We start from the raw sequence: 22,772 nt of genomic DNA on the forward strand, positions 1-22,772 counted from the left end.
CCACTGTACCTCCCAGGGTGCTAAAATGTTAAGTTATGCCTTGGGTTTCCAAAGAAAAAGTCTTCTTTAAGGTACTGGGGAGTCCGAGACAGGTAGCATTACACTCGGAGCCTACTAAGTGGAGTTGCAGAGGTCTCAGCCGTAGGCTCCGCCTTCTTGGAGAAGAAAGTGGCAGGAAAAGAACCTTGCATCTACACTGTGTATATAAAAACCTAGAGTGATAAATAGCATATGGCTATTTTGTGACACAGGAAAGTTTACAGGCACATGGGTCCAGCATCCATCAGAGAAGGCTTAACCAGGACTGTGATATAACAGTAACATGCACTGTCAAGATGAATGATATCTGATAGTTTTTTGGAGATGTGGTGCTGGCATATTTGGACATGTATTCTCCCAAGTACTATGCCTATTTATAGCTATTGTTATTTTAAAGGACACAGCTTATCCTTTCCTGCAATTACTTATGAATCTTTATGAGAGCAGGTGATAGATTATCTAGTTTCAAATGCTGATGGAATGGTCTTTCAGGTGAATGAAGTCAAGATGGCATGGCCTGCAAACCTATCTGAATGCCAGTATATATAATATTTGTATTATAGGTTATCCTGTGCACAAACATGTATTAGGATATGAGGAGAACTTTTGCCAGGAGTGGAGTTGATGGCAGCGCCGGAATACAGGCCCAGTACAGACAACTAGAAAGTTCATCTCTAATTACTGGGGCATGGTTTGGGAGGGAGAGGGAAGGATCCCATGTGTATTTACATCTTTACCCATGGATTTCTTCCTACAGGTCAAACGCATTTAATAGGGAATAATGTAATTCAACTGTATTTTATATATTAGTTGTATGTATTGATTTATCTTGTGTTAAATATGCAAATTATTGAAAATGTTGCTTTAAATTTTCTGCCTTTGTATTGTTTCCCAGTCACTCGCACAGTGATGGATTGTGCATAACAAGTTGTTTTTGTATGTGGACAGCATTGAGGAGGAGAATTGGGACTAAGAACCTAGGTTGGCTCAGCATTTAGGACACATACGTCAACCCTCATCAAGACGGAATCCAAGGATGAGGAAGTAGAAGGATTGTGGGTTAGGCTACATGGGGGGCAAGGAGAAAGGGATTTGGTGGTAGGGGTCTGCTACAGACCCCCACATCAAGGGGAAGAAATAGATGCATGGCTCCTGAGGCAGCTCACGGAGACCATAAAAGCTAAAGAGGCAGTAGTTATGGGGGACCTAAACTACCCAGACATCTGCTGGGAGACACAGACGGCAAAGTCCCACCACTCACGCAGGTTTCTAACCTGTGTACAAGACCTCCACCTGACACAGGAGGTACATGGTCCCACTAGGGGGAATGCCATACTGGATCTGGTATTGGCAACAGGGGATGACATGGTAGGGGACCTACAGATCGGTAGCCATCTGGGGGACAGTGATCACCTAATAATAGAATTCACCATAAGACGTCAAGTGGGTAAGGTAACTAGTAGGGTGAAAGTGCTAGACTTTAGGAAAGCTGATTTAAGTGAACTCAAGTGATTAGTCAAGGATGCACTGCAGAGTAGGAGTTTCGAAATGATGGGAGCCCAAGAAGGGTGGCTGTGCCTTAAGGAAACGATCCTTCAGGCACAAAGCAAGATAATCCCCATGCAGGGTAAAAGAGGGAAAGGGGCCAGGAGGCTTCCCTGGCTGACCGCAGAAATCCAGGGCAGCCTAAGGGCCAAAAGGGGAGCACATAAAAAGTGGAAACAGGGTGAGATCACTAAAGATGAATATACCTCCTCTGCTTGTGCTTGTAGGGAGGCAGTTAGACGGGCCAAAGCTACCATGGAGCTGAGGATGGCATCCCAAGTAAAGGACAACAAGAAATTGTTTTTTAGATGTATAGGGAGTAAAAGGAAGGCCCAGGGTGGAATAGGACCCCTGCTAAATGGGCAGAAACAATTGGTGATGGACTGGGGGGACAAGGCTGAACTCAACAAGTTCTTTGCCTCAGCATTCCTAAGTGAGGGGCATGACAAGTCTCTCACTGGGGTTGTAGAGAGGCAGCAGCAAGGCGCCAGACTTCCATGCATAGACCCTGAGATGGTGCAGAGTCACTTGGAAGAACTGGATGCCTTTAAGTCGGCAGGCCCGGATGAGCTCCATCCGAGGGTGCTGAAGGCACTGGCCGACATCATTGCAGAGCCACTGGCGGGAATATTTGAACGCTCGTGGCGTGCAGACCAAGTCCTGGAGGACTGGAAAAGGGCCAATGTGGTCCCCATTTTCAAGAAGGGGAGGAAGGAGGACCCGGGCAACTATAGGCCAGTCAGTCTCACCTCCATCCTTGGCAAAGTCTTTGAAAAAATTATCAAGGCTCACATATGCGAGAGCCCGGCAGGACAAATTATGCTGAGGGGAAACCCAGCACGGGTTGGTGGCAGGCAGATCGTGCCTGACCAATCTAGTCCCTTTTTATGACCAGGTTACGAAACACCTGGACACAGGAGGAGGGGTGGATGTCGTATACTTAGACTTCAGGAAGGCCTTCGATACGGTATCCCACCCCATACTGGTGAACAAGTTAAGAGGCTGTGACTTGGATGACTACACAGTCCGGTGGGTGGCGAATTGGCTGGAGGGTCGCACCCAGAGAGTCGTGGTGGATGGGTTGGCTTTGACCTGGAAAGGTGTGGGCAGTGGGGTCCCGCAGGGCTCGGTCCTTGGACCGATACTCTTTAATGTCTTCATCAGCGACTTGGACGAGGGAGTCAAATGTACTCTATCCAAGTTTGCAGATGACACAAAGCTATGGGGAGAAGTGGACACGCCGGAGGGCAGGGAACAGCTGCAAGCAGACCTGGACAGGTTGGACAAGTGGGCAGAAACCAACAGAATGCAGTTCAACAAGGAGAAATGCAAAGTGCTGCACCTAGGGAGGAAAAATGTCCAGCACACCTACAGCCTAGGGAATGACCTGCTGGGTGGCACAGAAGTGGAAAGGGATCTTGGAGTCCTAGTGGACTCCAAGATGAACATGAGTCGGCAGTGTGATGAAGCCATCAGAAAAGCCAATGGCACTTTATCGTGCATCAGCAGATGCATGATGAATAGGTCCAAGGAGGTGACACTTCCCCTCTATCGGGTGCTGGTCAGACCACAGTTGGAGTACTGCGTGCAATTCTGGGTGCCGCAATTCAAGAGGGATGCGGATAACCTGGAGAGGGTCCAGAGAAGGGCCACTCATATGGTTAAGGGCCTGCAGACCAAGCCCTACGAGGAGAGACTAGAGAAACTGGATCTTTTCAGCCTCCGCAAGAGAAGGTTGAGAGGCAACCTTGTGGCTGCCTATAAGTTCATCACGGGGGCACAGAAGGGAATTGGTGAGTATTTATTCACCGAGGTGCCCCCGGGGGTTACAAGAAACAATGGCCACAAACTAGCAGAGAGCAGATTTAGATTGGACATTAGGAAGAACTTCTTCACAGTTCGAGTGGCCAAGGTCTGGAATGGGCTCCCAAGGGAGGTGGTGCTCTCCCCTACCCTGGGGGTCTTCAAGAGGAGGTTAGATGAGTATCTAGCTGGGGTCATCTAGACCCAGCACTCTTTCCTGCCTATGCAGGGGGTCGGACTCGATGATCTATTGAGGTCCCTTCCGGCCCTAACATCTATGAATCTATATCACTTTGTGCTTTCCAGCACAGAGAAAGAACTCTTATTTGAGAGTGAACGATACTAAGTGCTTAAAGATCATATCAATACTGCTCAACAGCTTAGGACAGAAAGTGAATTTTATGTGAATTAAATTGCAGGGAAAAAAATTAGTGAGTGCAGCTTTACTACACTACCTTTTTCAGAAGGATGGTTAGGAAATAAGTTACAATGTAACTGAGCTACCCCATCTTTTATACAGACGAAAAAAGAGTTGCATGTTCCTTTCCAGTAACTAAGAAGGCTCATATGAAATTTAAGAGTATTGTTGAAGGTTGCCTGACAGTTGCTGGGATTTTTATAATATAACAATAATGCATTTATATTGTTAGTTTAGTATTTTCATGGGAAATGGAGGATTCTCTCCATTATCAGCTTTTATGGATTCAGTTATTTATGTACAGATTAGTTTTTCTATCTTGCTGTAGCCTTTAGGCGAAAATGGGGACCCATAATCCACTTCCTCTAGGATTGCAGTGCTCATATAGTATTCCTGAATCTTACTGAGTTGTACACCCACTTGATCACCCTAACAATGTACTTGCACGTGAGGCAGAACCTCTGGAAGATGATCGCTGCCTCAAACTCCCTAGACTTTTATATATCTTTTTTTCTGCAGTGGAATGTCTCCATCAAGATGTAGACTATCTCTCCACTATCATCTTTCTTACCTGCATAGCTGTGATGCTCTTTGCTGCTCTAATGAGTAAGGCTACAGGAACATGTCACAGCTACTTTGAGTGCACTTCAGTGACCTCTGATAGCATCCAGCCAGTTTTAGTCTCCATCATTATTGTAGAAAGTGCTATCTTTAAAGCAGCAGAGCTGTTGCAGTCTTGTCAGAACTCTAGCTGACCTGGGTAAGGTTGCAGCATGTTCCAAATCTTAAAGAACAATTCTGTATTTTTTTTTAATAATGTCCCTTTTTCAGCTATTGTCCTTGTCCTTGAACTTTCTCTTCCCTACCTCCTAGAAATACAGATTAATCATATAAAAGTGACATTCAATTTATATCCTAAGGTCTAAGTGTATAAAAATACTAAAATATGAAATAATAAAATTACTGCACAGAAAGCATTTTAGTTTTACAGTAATATCTCTAATTACATATGTTATATCTACATGCAGTTTTATTTCATACATTTGTAAACTATACATGGATTTCCAACCTTATTGATACAATTTATCAGGTAAACCTACCCTAACCCATCTCTTCCCTAATAAAAGCCTGGGTCCTGTTGGGCTTATTGTCTACTGCCATGATGTGGTGTGGTCACATTGTGAATGGTAAGTACTACAAAATCAAAATAATAATGTTACCTCTTTTTGAACTAAATGTGGCTAGACAAAATTTAGGGTTTAATAGATTGTGGCAATCATGAGAAATTGATGTTTGAGTCATGAATTTCTTTTATACAGTTTTGCCTATTTATAAAGAATATACACAGTTCTGTTTTGCTCTACCCAGCAGGTATCAAAGAACAGAAGGCAGTTCCTTACCAAGCCTCTTTCCACCTAGCTAGCACTTACAGCAAAAGCTGTCTTGACTTTCCACCAGCTTTCCAGTCCTTGTCTTTGCTGTATCTTTGGCTTTCTAATGCTTTCTAATTTTTTTTTTCTTTTCTCTATTGCTTCTGTCGCAGAGGCAGACCAAACACTACCTTGTGAAACCTTTGCATACATGTGTCTGGGCTTGGGTAAAGCCTGCTGTCATATCAGCTGTCTGAGTCTATAAAGAAATTGAATTGTTTCTTACATTTATTAATAACAAAGGGAGAGGCCCATCAGATTCAATGAGAAACATGGTGGTCTCTACTTCATACAGTTGCATATGATTACATCAGAAGCATGACCATGGAAAATTGGCCTTAATCTATATAACATGTATACACGTAGCTTTCTTAGAGGGGGTTTAAGTAGTACAATATGAATCCATACCTTTTTTTAAAAGGTAGGATAGTTTCTAAAAAAAAATGGAGTAAATTGGAGAGTTTCAAGATGTTACTTTAAGCAGTGTCCTCAGAAATAAAGCATTTTCCACCTGGAAAAAGGTTAATGTGCAAAAGTCTGGGGAAAATTACAGTTTCAGAGCTTAGCCTCCACTAACACCAGTTCTGAGTCCAGTTCATAAGCTATTCCTAATACAAGAATCCATTTTAAATGGAATCAATAGATATTGGTGGTTTTTGGTACATGAAGGCAATATACAAAAGTAGGATTTTTCCATTTGATCTCGCAATGTCCCTTTCAGCCCTAAACTTCTGTGAATCTTATTATAATGCCAGAGGTATTTTTTGTGCTCTGGGTTACATTGACTCTGTGCCTTTTAAACCATATGCTGTTCTCCCTAGGGCAGGCTTTCTTCTTTACAAGGACCTTGATTTCTTCCTGGTAGCAAGCTGTAACAGAGGGCCTTCTCAGGGCCGATTTTTCCTGTGGCCTGCCCACCTCTTTCTGGGCTAGCCATCTGCCTTCTCACCCACCATGCCTTGTTGTTAATTAATTAATTGATTGATTGATGTTAATTAAGCAGGAGGCTGCCCATTTCTTGCCCCAATGCCATGGGGTGCTATCTGCAGCTCCGTTCCTCCCCTGCACTGCACCCCAAGCCTTGCAGATGGCATCCAGCTGTTATCCACATCACCAGTCCCAGACTGGGCCCCAGAATCCTGTTCTTTGAACCCCACCTGGATCCCTCCATTCAGGCAGCCCATTCCGCCTTCATTCAAGGCTACATAGCTCCCTGAGCTGCTCTGCCTTATGGGTGTCGTTCCCCCCAGGACCTTTGGCTCTACTGGCTCTGGCCCACTGCCAGGTCAGTTGGAAACCCCAGGCCCTCAACTCTGGGCGTCCTTTGTGGTGGGCCTCTGGCCCTTTGACCCTACCGGCCCTGGCCCCAGCATGGACCAGTCAGGGGATGTCAAGACAGGTTTTTAGTCTATGGCCCCAGTCTCTTGCTGGGGTCCACCTTCCAGACCCTACAAGGGGGTAGCCCACCTGGTTGTGGGAGCTGGGGTTAAGGTGCCCCAACCCACCTTTCACTGGGATGGTAACTGGCCTGGCACTTCCTGGGGGCTCCTGTGCCACTGAGAGCCCCACCAGGCCACCCACTCCCAGCAGGGTGCAGTTTTAGGTCATGCCCAGGACCAGGAGCCTCCTGACCATCCCTTACAGCTCCTCCCTTACCTCCAGATGATACCAGCAGCCCTGCGGCCAGGCAATGTTGTTGCCTGGCCTTCCAGCAGCAAAATGCCCTGTTTATATGGGCAGCCCTGAATCCAAAAGAGCTGCCCTATTCAGACACCTGCTGGCTGCTGTCTTCAGGCACTTAAAGTGGCAGGCACAAACAGTCCCCTGCCACACAGGCTAACAACATTCTTCAAATAAAACTCAAAGAAGATACCTTTCCTTTTGGCCTCCCTATTGGAGTTTCAGGCTTACTCCTCTGGCAAGACCTGACAATTACAGTCAAACTACCCTTTCTCAGCATGTTTTCCTCCAATTTATTCCTACTACATTGATGATTTGGTAGGACACAGGGGTATAGAACAAATTCTTGAATGAAGTCCAACATTTATTTTCCTGGAGTTTCTTCCTGACCAGTGATTCCAGGCTTATTCAAAGATCTGCAGGTACAACTCAAACAAATGCACAGACAATATTCTCCTTGCCTCTAGAGCCAGCAGCACCCATTCCTTCCACAGCCTCCTTCTCTGACAGGAGGATGTAGCTCGCATCCTGCATTTTTTTTTTTAATTTATTTTTATTTTTTAAGGATGTGTTCTATGTTGATGAGAGAGGGAAGGCCCACCTTACCCATTCTTCAGTGTTACAATCCCTGTTTTCTCTCAACTACTAGCTGTTACCTTGGGACCATTTCCTTTCCTCTAACAGTTGTTTCTTTCATGCCCTAGTGACTCATGTTTAAGAGCAACTGAGAATATAGTAGAATGGTCCTTAAGGCTTCTTTCTACAGTCTTAAGGGCTGGTATATTCTATTGGATGACTTTCCACCCCCCCCCCCCAACTTTATTTAAATACTTTTTCTTGTCTTTTGATGTCTTATGTTATGTTCTTGGCCTGAGACAAATTTTAACCTGAAACATTGTTACTTCACAGATAAATTAATTTAAGAAAATCTCTCTCTTTCTCTTTGATAGACTCCTATCCTTTTCTAACCCATCCTATTGTATCCTTTGTTAATGCACTGTGAAAATGAAAATAAAGTTATGTCACAACTTCTAACGTCTTCTGTTTGAATTCTAGTTGAAATTCCTAGCCTAGTGATTTAGCAATAAAACTACTATGCAGAAGATCTAGGTGTGGCATTATTTCTCCATTGTTTGTCTCTAGTCTACCAGAGGTTACAGGCACAGCAGAAATGGTGGAAGAGAAATTCTGGCCCCATCTACATTATGCTTAAGACATGATTAACCAGTTACTTGTGCATCAAGTGGTCATCCAGCCACATGATAAAGAGGAATAAACTACAAAGTTATTCCACAAAATATGAAATATGGAAGCTGCTACAATGTTATTTCACAAAATATGTGAAATAACTTTGTAGCAGCTTCCCTCTTCCACATTTTGGAGAATAACTTTTTAGGTGCTTCCTATCATGTTATTAACTGAATGTGTGGCCAGGAGTCCCATCAGCTGAAGGGACCTTTCAGCTGTGGGGGCCCATATGCACCCCCAGGCCTGGTAGCTCCCAGCTGATGCTGGAACCCAGCCCCTGTAGCTGGGAGCCCCACCAGCTGACAGCTCCCAAGCTGCAGGGGTGCCCCATGCACCCCCATGGCTGGCAGAGTGCAGGTGATACAATCTCCCAGCTGTTGGGATGCCTGGTGTGCCCCTGTGGCTGGGAGCCCTGTTAGCTGAGGAGGCTCCCAGGCATGGCAGTTTCTCCTTGACAGTGCAGGGGGAGCCCAGGATCATCTGGAGGGGTCCTCTTCATCCTCGTATAATTTTTCTAGCCAATTTAAGAGCAGCACTCTTCTCTTTTTAGTAGAAATAATGGCTAAGACAATGCAGAGCAATGAGAGCGAGTAAATAGCAGACATAACTTTGTAGTAAAAATCTCTCTACAAAAATTGGGAAAATGTCACGTAAGGATAGATCCTTAAAGAGAATTGGATGACTCCATGGCTTAAGAAAACATAACAAAAATTATTCCACTAGGGCACCATCCATCATGTATGATGGTTGTCCTTAAGCTCCACTGAAATGAGAGTTGAAGGTACTTGCCACCTGGCTGGACTGTGCTCAAGTTTAATTTTTTTAATGTCTATGGTTTCATTTCACAGAATCATCCAATTTCCTTCAGGCTTTTAAGAATGCAGACAGTCTGGGATTTGGAATTCACAAAAGCTTCATTGCTACTCAACACATTGGGCTGCACTGAGCACTGCTTGGGCACACCAAGACTCAGATTCTCTATATTCTTTCAATTGTACAAAAACACTTATTTTTGCAGTTGACAGTGACTTGGGAGTAAATATATGTTCTGGACAGCAAAAAGCAAAGAGTATGTTGGGCATAAACCACAAAGTGTTTGAGTATTACTCTGCCTTTTAGCATTGTTTTTAATTGAGTAGAGTTGCTGGAGGGCTATTTGACTGTTCTGCTTGTGTTCTAGTCATACAATAACCTATATTTCTGCAATACTTCTTTGTTGCAGACTGAAATTGATTTGGAGGTCAGTTCTGTACAGACACTTTTTTTTTTTTGTCCACTCAACTTTAAAGCAAATTTTAAATTTGTTTTTATTAAATTATATTTGTCAATTTGTATTGCACCTTTCGCTTATATCAAGGAGAAGCACAGAAAAGTACCCAACAAGATAACACATCGTGGTTAAAAAAAAAAAATATATTAAGATGAGTCTTATCTGTAAGAAGAGGATAACTGGCACAAATGTTGTATTGCATAGAAGATTACCTCTGGCTGCTGGAATTAAATGTTCTGAAGCCCCATATATGATAAAGGGACACCAATGAAATACCCAGCAGTACAAATAGCAGTAAGTTAGGTGCAGACTATGGAATTTGATAGGAAGATCAGCCCACTTTCCTATTTGAAGGGTGGGGAGTATAACTGAGAAACCTGTATCTAGATTTTTGGGGCTACACAAAACACTTGCACTCAGGCTTTATTTTTCTAACATACATAGCCCACTAAAATAGCAGCAGTAGCAAATGTCTCATTAACCCTTCTCTCTTCCATAGTTCATCAGTATTCCCAGCCATTGAGAGCAGAATTGAATATGTTGTAGGATCCCAATATGTGCTGCTCCACCTGGCATAATACTGCCTGTAGGAGGAATTTGGTTTACAAATAGACAATCATGTATCTTTAATTCTCTTGTGGAGAAGTGAATCAAGAAATTGGAAAGTTGAAGCTAAAGACATAGAGGAATAGAGATGTGAACACCTTCCAAAATACCCTGTTTAAAGTGAGGAGAAAACTGAACTCTTAAAAGAGTTCCCTGAAATACAAAATTTCCAGTCTCCCTATGTACATGAATGAGAGAATGAAAATGTGAAGAAAAATAGATGCAAGTTTTCAAAGAAACGAACAAAAATTAGTGAATGTAACTTAATTACCATAAGCATATACAAAAAAGTTAACTACTGCTCAGTCTTAAAAAAGACAATTAAGCTTATTTTGTGTATGGACATAATATAATGTGAGAAGAGATGCTGTTTAGCAAAGAGTGAAATGATGGAGCAAGAAATCCCAGGTGTACTTGCATTGAAGAACAGCCTTCAAATGTAGGTGATCAAACAAATGTCTGTTGAGCAGCATACAAGTTATTTCTAAGGAATTTGGTGAAGCATTAACCAGGGGCAATGCATAGGGTGTGCACGTGTAGTGCCTGCAGGAGCTCTGCGCATACTGACGCTGAGCTGCTGCCAGCGCAGCTGTGCCCTCCCAGCCACTGGGGGCACACGCCATTCGTGGCATTAACTGTAGATTCATTAATGCTATTTATTGCTGCAGTCCTCAAAATCACATGCACCATGTAAAACCATGGTTCTCAGCCTTTTTTCATATTGCAGCTTCGTCTTTGCTACTTGGACCAACCTTGTACCTTTCCCTGTCCAATCAGACTCTACCTGGGATTTCTATGTAGTGTTTCTTCCTTGTGTTTCATAGACATTAGGACTGGAAGAGACCCTGGGAGATCATTGAGTCCAGCCCCCTGCCCCAAGGGCAGGAAGTCAGCTAGGGTCAAAGGATCCCAGCCAGATAAGCTTCCAAATGCTTCTTAAAGGAGTCCAGAGTAGGACTTGCACCACCTCTGGCGGGAGCCTATTCCAGACCCTGGGGGCTTGGACAGTAAAGAAGTTTTTCCTTATGTCCAGCCTAAAATGGTCTTGGAGGAGTTTCTCCAAGACTATTGGTTCTTGTCATCCCTTGGGGCACTTTGGTGAACAGATGTTCCCCCAGATCCTGATGCACACCCCTGATGTACTTATAGGCAGCCACCAGGTCACCCCTGAGCCTGTACTTTGCCAGGCTGAGGAGTCCCATGGCTCTCGGCATCTCTTCATAATGCCTATTCTCTTGCCCTCTGATCATGCATGTGGGTCTCCTCTGGACTCTCTCAAGCTTCTCCACATCCTTCCTGAATTGTGGAGCCCAGAATTGAATGCAGTACTCCAGCTGCAGCCTCACCAAGACTGAGTACAGCAGGAGGATGACATCCTGAGATTTACTTGAGAAGCGTCTATGGATGCAAGCCAGAGTTTGGTTTGCTTTACCTGCTGGAGCATTGCATTGGTGGCTTATGTTCATCTTGTGGTCTGTCATGACCCCCAAGTCTCTTTTGGCCTTGGTGCTAGCGAATGTAGCACTGTTGAGCCTATAAACATGCTGCGGGTTTTTTTCCCCCAAGGTGGAGTACCTTACATTTGTCGGTATTGAATATCATCAGGTTTGTATCTGCCTACTTTTTCAGCCTACCCAAGTCAGCCTGGATCACCTTCCTATCATCAGGTGTGGATGCTCTACCCCAAAGTTTGGTGTCATCAGCAAACTTGGCCAGTCCACTTCTGACAGCAGAATCCATGTAGTTGATAAAGATGTTACAGAGAACAGGTCCAAAGATGGAGCCTTGGGGGACACCACTGGTCACGGAGCACCATGATGATTCACTTCTGTAACCACCACTCTCTGAGTCTGGCCTCGGAGCCAATTCCCCAGCCACTGGACTGTGATACAGCCGAGGACACAGTTGGCCAATTTTTCCAAGAGTAGATCATGGGACACCAGATCAAAGGCTTTTTTAAAGTCCAGATATGACGTCAATCTCTTCCCCCCTTGTCCAGTTGATGTCACCTGGTCATAGAAGGAGAAGATTGGTCAGGCAAGACCTACCTGCAACAAACCCATGCTGGCTGTCCCTCAGGACATTGCCATCAGCCACCTTGTCAAGAATGGACTCTTTGATTTTTTTTCTAGAATCTTACCAGGGATTGAGGCAGGGGTGGGCAAAATGCTGCCCACAGGCCAGATACGGCCCACCAGGCCATTCTATCTGGACCACGGGGCCCCTAAAAAATGTAGTAAATTAATATTAATCTGCCCCTGGCTGCCTGTCATGTGGCCCTCAATGGCTTGCCAAAACTCAGTAAGCGGTCCTCCACCCAAAATAATTGTCCGCCCCTGGATTGAGGTCAAGCTGACTGGCCTGTAATCAGCTGATTTGTGACCTCTAGTACGAGAGCCTCCAGAAGATCAAATAAAAGCTTAACTTGGTAAAATTGTTACTGAGTTGAATTAAGATTCCAGCTATCTTATCATAAATATACAACCAAAAGAGTTACGTTTAATATCCTTATTCATATAAAAAGAAAACTTAAGTGCTGCTTCATGACAGCTGCTGAAATATTAATGTCTAGATTTTAAAATTAAAGTAGCAAAGGAGTATGACCAAAGTGAAGAAAGGTGGATGAAAATTCATGAATAGCCTGGATACATCCTTTTGATGGTGGAATGCATAACTTAGGGGTATGAGAGATGGGGCTACTCTGCAACCATTTATCAATGCTGGTGACCCGATTAAGAGATTATAGGAATGCTTATTGTATGGATATATCAGCTTACTTAATGGCAGGATGTTGGAGATGTGTGGAGAAAATGAAATAATGACACTTTCTATTGAAGTTTGCTTAGATAAAATTTTTTTTCTGAGGGAATGGTGGCTGGGTATATTCATGTTGACAGAACAAGGGGCAACCATCTCAAGTGCAGTGAGGGAAGTTTTGGTTAGCTATCAGGAAGAATTTTCTCACTAGAAGGGCAGTAAAACATTGGAACAGGTTACCCAGTGGTGGTGGAATCTCCATCCTTGGAAGTTTTTAAAGATCCGGATAGAGAAAGCTTTGTCTGGGCTGATCTAGTTGGAGTTAGTCCTGCTTTGAGCCAGGGCTTAGACTAAATGACCTCCTGAGGTCCCTTCCAAACTTAACTTCCTATGATTCTACAATTCTATGTCTGAATTTATATCTAAGTAGAGGGATGTATATGTGTGAATGTGAAGCAGGGAAGAAAAGCCAAGCGAGAGAAATACAGAAGGAGCAGAAAGTCAAACAGCTATGGAAAAAGCCTAGAATCATGATGCTGAGAATACTAGAGAGAGAGAGAGAGCTTTTTGGGCAAAGTGCTGGACAAAAGAGATGTGGGGCTGGAGCAAAGACATTGGCTCTTGCTTTTTGATTCTTTCTGTGTTCAGGGAAGGCAAGAGTTTTCATGGAAAAAAGAAACAGAATAAATAGATAAACAGAATTGCATCAGTGATACCCAACTCCATCATCAATTCTTTTCCTAACAAACTCAAGAGCCCTAAATTTTTCACTAACGGCATAAGTAGAGAGAGAACACTGTATAGAAATATATAAGCTAGTCCTGGGCTAGGTACAGACTTTCAAAAAGCCCAAGGTGGAATTCATCAAACCTATACAAGTTTCTCTAAGCTGCATAGATTGGATGGGGAGCAAACAGACCACACATTAGCCCTTTGGAGTGGGGAGGGGGACACACAGATGCCTGCACTGGCTGAAGCCAGAAAGCGTAGGGTGCTTAGTACCAGTGGCAGCTCGCAGGACACACCAGTGCAGTCCGGGAGGCTTGCGCCAGGCACCACAGACAGGTACTCTGCAGAAAGAAGGATTGGGCCCCTTGGCTGCCACTGGTACCGAGGTCTGAGGAACCTGATCCTTCTTTCTATGGAGCACCCCTGTTCCTGCTGCCTGGCATGAGCTTCCCTTCTCCCCTCTCCCATCCTCCCACCACCCACTGCCTGCTCATGTCTGTGCTGACTCAGGCCTGTGACAGCCTGGAGCAGCCAAGTACCTGGTGAGTGCTAGTGTGTCTCCCTGAACAGGAGGGTTAATGGGAAGAACTGCAAAGGCACCTGGGATGCTGGGGGACAGCGACCTAACATTAATCGATAGGGGATCTGGTACAGAAATTTGATACACTGGTCTAACCTAAACTGATTAAGTCTGAAACGTCATTGATCCAGGTTTATCTTAGATTGGCCATTTTTTAAGCCAGTCTAAGTGCCCTGAACTTCTGTTCTGTTATGGGTGTAGACCAGTTTTCGGTCACTTATACCAGTTTGTGTACCGTCTATACCTGGTCTTGATTTTTAGACACACTGTTATGTAAGAGAAACAAAACTACAGTTTAGAGGCCAAATCCGTATTACATAGCTTTGATTTTGTTTTTATTGTTTTAAATTAATTGCCTCTTGAAATGAAGTGAAGGTAGGTTCCTTCTTGTGATCTACTAGGATTCTTCCCTCCTTCAAAATGTGAAAATCTGCAGATTCACTTACTGTTTGAATTTTTTATTGCAGTTTTTGGAACTGATTGATGAAATGTCCAAAGTAATATGCCATTAAAAAGTCTTTTGACCCATTTTCAGATGTATATTTTACAGCTAATTTTGGAAGGAATCATTTATACATTTGAAATTATTCAGACCCTACCTTCACTGAGAAACATGGCATATTTTTACCCTGTTTTACGCTAATCAGTGATCTAATCAGGTCTTCACGTGCCCCCTACAGCACAATTGTTAATGCACTGTCATTTAATACTTGCTTTAGCTGGCGCTCAGTTATTTTTAGCAGCTATGTTGCCGTAGTGACGTGCTATAGCAAGGTAACTAGTTGCTAAGGTGACGTAGAGTCGACGTCGCAGTTTGTGCCCACCGATGTTACGTCACTGTAGCGTCATGTGTAGATGTGCCCAGTGTTACCAAATTTATGTTACAACCCTAGTTAGTCAAGACACTTGCTATGGGACAGAAATTGCACACAAACCAATATAAGGGATTGGAAACTCGTCCAGATCTGTAACACAACATATGTTTAGTGCACATAAGCAGTTTTCAAGGTGACTGAAAATGGTTTAAGATAAACCTGGAACTTCTGTCCCAGATCCCCTCCCGATTCATGCTAACTCACAGTCCCCCAGCATCCCGGGGGGACTTGTATCTCACCTGCAAACCTGCCCTCACAGGGTGGGCCTGCTAGCCTTGGCTCAAGCTGTCTGCTCCAGCAAAATAGGGAGGCATGCTCTAGCACCCCTTGGCTTCTGGCCTGGGCCACTGCACGTGGCTACATTTCCGGAATCAGAAGTGAATGTCTGTTTATTTACTTATCAGTTCAATCTACGTAGCTTAGACTGATTTGCAAAGATTGAATCTATTCAGCCCCAGACTTTTTGACTCTCTGTACTTAGCCTTACAGTTTTACCCTGTGTTATGTGGTTGAAGTTTTTTCCTAATGCACATGCTATCAAATTTTAAGACGGTAGGAATATTTGTGTTTCGCAGGCACTAATGAAGATTTAAGTTATAGAGAGGGCCTCAAAAAAGCAGACTGTGACCACTGTCAAACAAATTGCTTATGCACATGTTGAGTTCTAAGCACAAGAATAAGCCAATAGGCAAACATACACTTAAGTGCTTCAGTAGACAGGCCTCCTTGTAAAGGCCCCAATCCTGCAACCTGCTTTTGTGAAATATTGAGCCCTCTCTACTACTATTAACTTTAATGGAAATTGAAAGCACTTTGCATCTATTGGACCGTAGATGAATAAATAGCTTGAATAATTAACAACTGAACAGTAGTGATTGTTTTCACTATCCTAGCAGATACACAGTGAAGTCATTCATGCTAGTTTCTTCCTTGCTCTGCAGTTCATTGGCCCAACATTTATTGACATATGAGAGTGAAGTTAAATTGTAATTATGACCTCAGTGAGAAATCTAAATTAGACTTACTAAACCAGCCTAATTTTCTATTCCAAGCCACAAGCATTTTTCTTCATGTGCAAGACTGTATCCGATTTATTTTCCTAGAGCTGGTATATAATCTGGCTATATACTAACCTGGACTCTGACAAAGAACCTCTCTAGTGGTTCTCAAGCTCTGAGAATTTTATTTTATAGACTTAAAATAGGACATGCTATAAGAACTGTTTTTACAGCTCTCTGTCCTTCAATTTTCTTAGCAGGCAAACACTTTATGGAATCTATCTTTAATGGTTCAGAAAAACTCTGAGCCTGAGTTATTGAGTATTTCTTTTGAAAATTTTAAAGATCCTTGATCTGACTTTCTAATACTCTTTATCCATAATTTATTTTTATAGATTCTAAATGCTCAACTTCTTTGCAAGTCTCTGAAAGTTTCAAGGCAGATATAAGCTCTAAAACCAAAACTGAACTTCAGATTTAAGTTATTTTGAAGTGATCTCTTGGGATTTATTTATTTATTTTGTCATTCCCAATTCCCTATTTTTGTTATATTACATAATGAAGTTTACACACATTTAATTCAACCATTAACAGATTTTCTTCCAATGATATAATGTTCTCCATTCTGTGTTACTCTAAAATGTTGGAGATAATTACAGTCAGGTAAATAATTTATTATGTTATTCTATTAAATATTTTTTATTTTAATTGTTGTAAATATGTTTTATAGTATAAAAGGGACACTTGTTGAATATAAGAGAGAATTTATAAATCTAACTAAACAAATATATAAGCCTTGTATCATGCACAATAATCTTTCAGGGGCAGAATCCTAAGTGAGCTGTTTATAAAAAGTCCCGTCCCTCAATGATGTTTTAAATCGGGCAGAAATGTTGCTTTTCAATTCATCTCTTGCAGTGCTCTCGGGATACCTGGGTCAAGAAGCAAAAGACTAAGAAATTTGAACCCAGATCTCTACTTTCAGTGAACAGTGTTTGTTTGTTTTTTAGTACAGTAAAACTGGTCCTGATGTTTCTTTTTCATTTAAGTTATTATTTTCAGAAGAGTCTAGGTTCTTGTTCACAGTTGCCTTGCAAGCCATAATCATCTCAGAAAGCTTTCGGAGATCATATTCACTAAAAAAGCCTAGCTACAAGGATGTCCTAAATAACAGCTTCACATATTTTGACAAGGCCAATTTAGAGTGAAAGAACTGTTGTTTTCTTGCTGAAATCTTATTTTTTGGCCTATTCTTTGAAGGAAATAACAAAAAATGAACTGAGAAATAAAAATTGGAACTATATTTCAGATAAAATATTTTTAAGACACAATAATGAAAATTATTTAAACTAGGATCCTCAGTTTAGACTGCTAAGGTTTTCTAAGGATAACAGTCGCACAGTCTTATGAAATTATAAAAAAAAAAAAAAAAAAGTTCTGGAGACATGAAACAGTCAAAAGTAGCATATTAGTTACTTTAACATTTTTTCAGTATGGATTGGATACTAGCACCTTTTTTATTTAATTCTGTTCAGGAAAACTGTCAGTCATAGTGCCTTTTATTGCCAGTTGGCTATCATCAGTCTGTTTACATGCTAAAATTATAAACCTGTTACTAAGGATTGATAGCAAACTTCCTTATCCTAGTAACTATGTCTGTAACCCCAAATTTGCACAATATGTTATATCATGCCTCTATATTATCAGTACTTTCCCCTGAATCTATTCACCTTCCTTAGGACAAAGTAGTATCTCAGAGTGAATTGTTCATCTCCCACATAAAGATTGAATAGATGGGTTTTTGTCTTCAGGATTTTGCCTGGGTTCTGGGAGAGGAATCATCTTCCTCTACCAAGAGCAACTATTCAAGAAGTGAAAACAAAGTATTTATGTTTGTATAATTATACGGTAACTATTCAATTGCCCATCAAGAATGACAGGGGAGTAAGGCCTTGGAATGGAGTGCCGCCATCTAATGCCCCACACTGCCGCTCTTCTGCCTCTTGCAGGGAGCGGGGTGGGGGAAGCCAAGGCCAGCACTGCTGGCCCCTGCTCCCCAACCCCTGCCCAGTCCTCAGCTTCGCTTGCAGGGAGTGGGGTGGGGGCACTGGCCTCAGCTCCCTCACCCTCTGTTTGGTCCTCAGCACAGCTTCAGAATTGTGGCAGTGCTCCCTCACACTTAGAGCACTCTGATTGGCTGTTTCCGTCAGCCAGTCAGAGAGTGAATAAAACGTTACAGACAGACGTAGGCTTTTATCGTATCAGAATTATGATAATTTTAAACTTAGAACTAACATAGCACAGCCTGCTACCAGCCCACAGTGTAGGCTACCTTGCTGGTGGATCTGTGAACTTTGCATATTCATTGCACATGCCTCTTCCTCACTCAGTTCATGGCAACATAGACTCTGCAGTGGGTAAATAGGACTGTAGTTTGTTCTATTTAAAATTCTCACTCTGTGTCCATCACTGTGATATCTGACTCCATGTTTTTAATTCTAGGTCTGTCACAAACTTGCTACATGGTCTAGGGAAAATCATTCACCTCTGTCCCCACAGTGTCCTCCTCCGGCAGGCCTGCAGGGTGGCATCTTGGAGACTAACTGGTGTAGAGAGGCATGGGCTTTCATAGGTGACAACCTATGTCACAGCATCTAACAAAGTAGGTAGTTGCCGACAAAAGTTCATGCCCCTTGAACCACCTGGCCCTGCCTTCTGCTTGACTTCCGATGGACAGAGCTAAGCACCTCTCGGTTTCTTCCTCTGTCCAGTTAGAGGGAAAATATTTGTATTTGAGGTTATGCCTATTTAAAGCATATTTGTTTCTGTCAAGCTGTACTTTTTTAAAACGGTTTGGTTTTATAATATTACAGTTAAGGAAAACCATCCTGAGCCATTGCTGCATACTATTACACAGGGTTGCTGTCCTCCCATGGATCCTGCTCTGGCTTATTCCACAGACTGCTGGAAGCTGGGTTGTTCCTCAGAGAAAAGACTTTACACAACCTGTGAAAAAGCAAAACATCACAGATTTTGTTACCTGTAATCAAAAGCAGCAAGTCATACTCACACTCAGCACAGGAAGACTTGATAACCTCCAGGAGATGCTTATACTTTTAGGTGGGGTTTTCGCTCTGTTTTTCCTCTTTATCTACTTTGTTCCCAGTTGCTGCTTTTGCTCCATCCCATTTCTTTGCTTCATTTCACTCCCTGACACTGTCTTCAGAGACTTTCACCTGATTGCTATTAACGTTCCCTCACTCCCTGTTTCCTCCTCCTCATGGGGAGTCCTGCTGTCACTTGCACTTTCCTGAGAGCTTTCTTTTGGTGACCAACTGCCAAGGAACCTGTGGATTCCAACATTTCTGAGCCTTCTTTGTTACCGAGTGAGTACCCAAACTCTGCCCCATCAGATAGCAGGCAATAAGAAAAGATCACCCCCTCCGGTGTCCTAGAGAGTTTGAAGGGAAACTGTTTTAATTTGGACTGGAACTTCTGAGATTGATAGTAGGTTTTGCTGTCTGGCTGTGAGACAGTTGATAGGGAAAGACATCCAGATCTGTTCCTGTCACTCCTATCTTACATTCCTCTCAATATCAACATCCTGAGGTTACTGTTTTCTAATGTGTGGAAAATGATTACTTGCAGCAGCTGCAAATAAATGATCTACATTTATTTTTAAATTTAGACAAAATGATAGGATTTGTGTATCACATGTTGCATATCACTTATTTTTTGTAACATGACATTTTAATTCACTTGGCCAGGAGAAATAAAGTGAACTTTAATAATATTTCATCTAAATATTTTCCCCCCTACATACCTAAAACTGGTTTATATATGTTACTGTTTTATTTGTTTCTTAGTTTGTAAGCTGACTCTGAATTTGGTATATATTAGCTATAGCTTTTTTCTGGTGGAAGCTTTGTTGCTATACAGCCAGTAAATTTCTGTTACATTCGTTTTTTAAAAATCCTTTTCGGTAATTATAGATAAATGTAATTGCAATGTGTTTGAGTAATGAGATTCACACCAATACTAGAGATATCCTGTACAGTATTGGTCAATAAATAGAGATGGTTTCAGAATAATTAGTTAATTTTTCAGTGATGATAAAGATGATCTGGGTATGACACAGTATACATTCTTGTTATCAGTCCAAGTGAGCTCTTTCATGGTCCAGCTGGGTCAAATTTTCTGATGATTCCTAGAAAGCAATATTGGCACCCTTGAGAGCTTTAGCTACCATTCTGGTGTGTCAAGTCACTTCCAGCCAGCTTGTGGACTTAATTTTTAGAAGTCTGCTATAGAGTTCATTGTGAGTGAAGCTCTGCATGTTTTACGTCTTCTCTGCATCACTGCAAAATAAAACGAGATATAAATAAACTTGAGATGCTAACCAGAATTAAAATGCAAGTTACTTTGTTTTCTCTGCTATTTAACCTGGATTAACAAATTTGGGTTAGAACATCTGAACCATGAAGGCAGAATATTTGCTGGAAATGTGGGTATGACAAAGGAAAATTCCGTATTTGAGATGGAACCAAAGTTCAAAGAGCTTAATATACTGCAACTGGGAAGGGGGCAAGAATCAGATAATCTCTATTCAGGGTTACTGAAAGAACTAGCACATGAAGGTCTGGCAGCAAGGAATACTGTTAAACCTATCAAGTCAGGGATGGTACAATATGACTGGAAAACAGCAAATGTAATACCTGGGTTTAAGAAGCGGGGTGGGGGAAGTGATCTGGGAACTGCAAGCCTGTTAGTTGGACCCTGACTACTTAAACACATTTGAAAGGAACAAATAAATAAATTAAGGTAAGTAGAAAACAGGATACAATGCAACATGAGTTTACCAAAGGTAGATCATGGAAGATCAATCTGATGACTCTTTGATATAAAAATAGATCAGGAAAATACAGTAGATCTAACTTGTCTGGACTTCAGTAAAGCATTTGATATAGTAGCTTATGTGAAATTATTAATTCAACTGGAGAAGATGGGAATTAGCACAATAATTGGTGGGTAGGAACTGGTTAAAGAGTAAACAACTGATTGTATTGAGAGGGGAAAAACTGGGCTGGAGGAATAGTATTAGGAATACTGCTTGAAGATGTAACTTGTTTTATATTAGTGATGCTGGCACAAAAAAGTAGAAGCGTACTAACTGAAGTTGGGAAGCATTACCAATAGAGAAGAATTTGCATGTGCGAAGTTTGTTAAATCAAAATATCAGACTGTTGTAGTAAAAATGACAGAAAATGTTATAGTACAAAAAACAAGGGCATGTACTTAAAAGCTAATAACAAAAAATATTGCTATAAACTTGGAGGGTATCATTTGTAACTGACAGAGGGAGAAAGGTCAGAATGTATTAATTGATTGCAGAATGGCAAAGAGCCACTAATGCGATGCATCTGTGAAAAAGGCAAATGCACTAAAACAGTGGTGCCAAAACTTCTGGCCCCTTGGACTGGGTGAGTGCCATGTGGTCAGTCTACAGGCTGCATCCTATACGTGGTTGGCACAGGAGATTGGTCAGTGGCTGCACGCCAGTCTGACCTCGTGCACTACATTTGGGAAATCAAAGTGATATTTCAAGTCTTGCTGAAACATAGATTAAGATACAATCTATATGTTTCAACAAGACTTGAAGTATCTTCATACAAAGCTTAATAGTGGGACTCCCTCTTCCAGTCAAATTCACCAAATCTCTCTCCTTTCCCAAGGATCCTAAAGCCTTTTATAAATGATGTGAAAACAAAACCATGAGATAAAACAGGCTGCACGGCTAATGGGCAGCGCTCTGCCAGCCTTCATAATGGGTGGTAAAAAAAATGAAGAAAAGCAGCATTTGGCCAGGACTGAAGGTTTTCAATGTTGTTGTTTATGAAGCAGATGTGAAGAGCAGTCAGGACCATAGGGCTTTTTTTTTTTTTTTTTTAAATGTTGTTTTCCAGACTGTTAGAGAAGAGGCCTTCATGTCCCCCACTGTGCACCAGCTCAGGACTCCTGCTGGGAAAGCAGCAGCCATAGGTGGGAGGCCGCCTGGGCCGGAGCGCAAGCAGCCACGCAGTTACGAGGCAGTAACTGCCAACGCGAAGGACCGGGGGTGTCTGTGACCGGTGTAAGTGAGCAGGGGTCACCAGCACCGGGACTTCTGCCAGCTCCAGCCCGGGAAAATCTCAAACGACGCTGCTGAGCCCCACGCCTTACCAGTGGCCGGGTCACGACCTCCGCAGACGCGCGGTGCTGGCGCTGTAGTGCCCCCGGCGTTGGGGGAGGGGCAAGCCCCGCCTCAGCGCTCCGCGTGACCTTTCCCCTCTGGGCGGCCCCGGCCAATGGGAGGCCGCGGGCTCCGCCTGTTCCGCCGGCCGCCGTGCGGGAAGCGCGGCCGCGTGCGAGGGGCCCGTGCTAGTGCCAGCGCCTCCCCCGCCTCCCCGCAAGGTGAGCGCGCCCGCCGCGGTCCCCGGAGGGGGCGGGAGCCACCACCTCAACGGGGCGGGGGAGAGAGGTCCTCTGCCGCCGAGCAGGCCTCAGGCAGCGCCGGTTGCACCGCCGGGGCCGGGGCCGGGGCCGGGGCCGGGGCGGTGCCGGGGCGCGGTGGCGCCTTGCTCTTCGGGCCCAGGGCGCAGCCATCTGCGCTCCGGCCGGGGGGCGGCGGCTATCTTTAGCTGAGCCGGCCCGGAGCCCTGCGGCAGCGCGGGGGGGAGGGAAGGAGGGGGCCATGCACCCGGCGGGGCAGCCATGGCGTCCAGGAAGGTACCGGCGGCGCCCGGGCGGGAGGGCTG

General features: G+C 43.3%; 1 protein-coding gene and 1 long non-coding RNA gene across 2 annotated transcripts in view; one reads left to right on the forward strand and one right to left on the reverse strand.

Annotated features, from left to right (window-relative positions):
- Positions 1-9,452: 9,452 nt before the first annotated feature.
- LOC109281412 (uncharacterized) lies at positions 9,453-22,299 on the reverse strand. The gene is made up of 3 exons (XR_002088059.2): positions 22,198-22,299; positions 19,049-20,336; positions 9,453-12,048 (listed from the first exon to the last, which is right to left on the reverse strand). It is a non-coding gene; the product is annotated as an uncharacterized LOC109281412 (long non-coding RNA).
- A 43-nt stretch (positions 22,300-22,342) lies between these two features.
- OLA1 (Obg like ATPase 1) overlaps positions 22,343-22,772 on the forward strand; it is a 180,541-nt gene continuing 180,111 nt past the window's right edge. The window contains exon 1 of the mRNA XM_006275540.4: positions 22,343-22,428. The gene's annotated coding sequence lies outside the window, so the exon portion shown is untranslated. The remainder of the gene's footprint in view (positions 22,429-22,772) is intronic.

Source organism: Alligator mississippiensis, chromosome 4 (genome assembly GCF_030867095.1).
Source record: "Alligator mississippiensis isolate rAllMis1 chromosome 4, rAllMis1, whole genome shotgun sequence".
In the NCBI taxonomy this organism is placed as follows: Eukaryota; Metazoa; Chordata; order Crocodylia; family Alligatoridae; genus Alligator; species Alligator mississippiensis.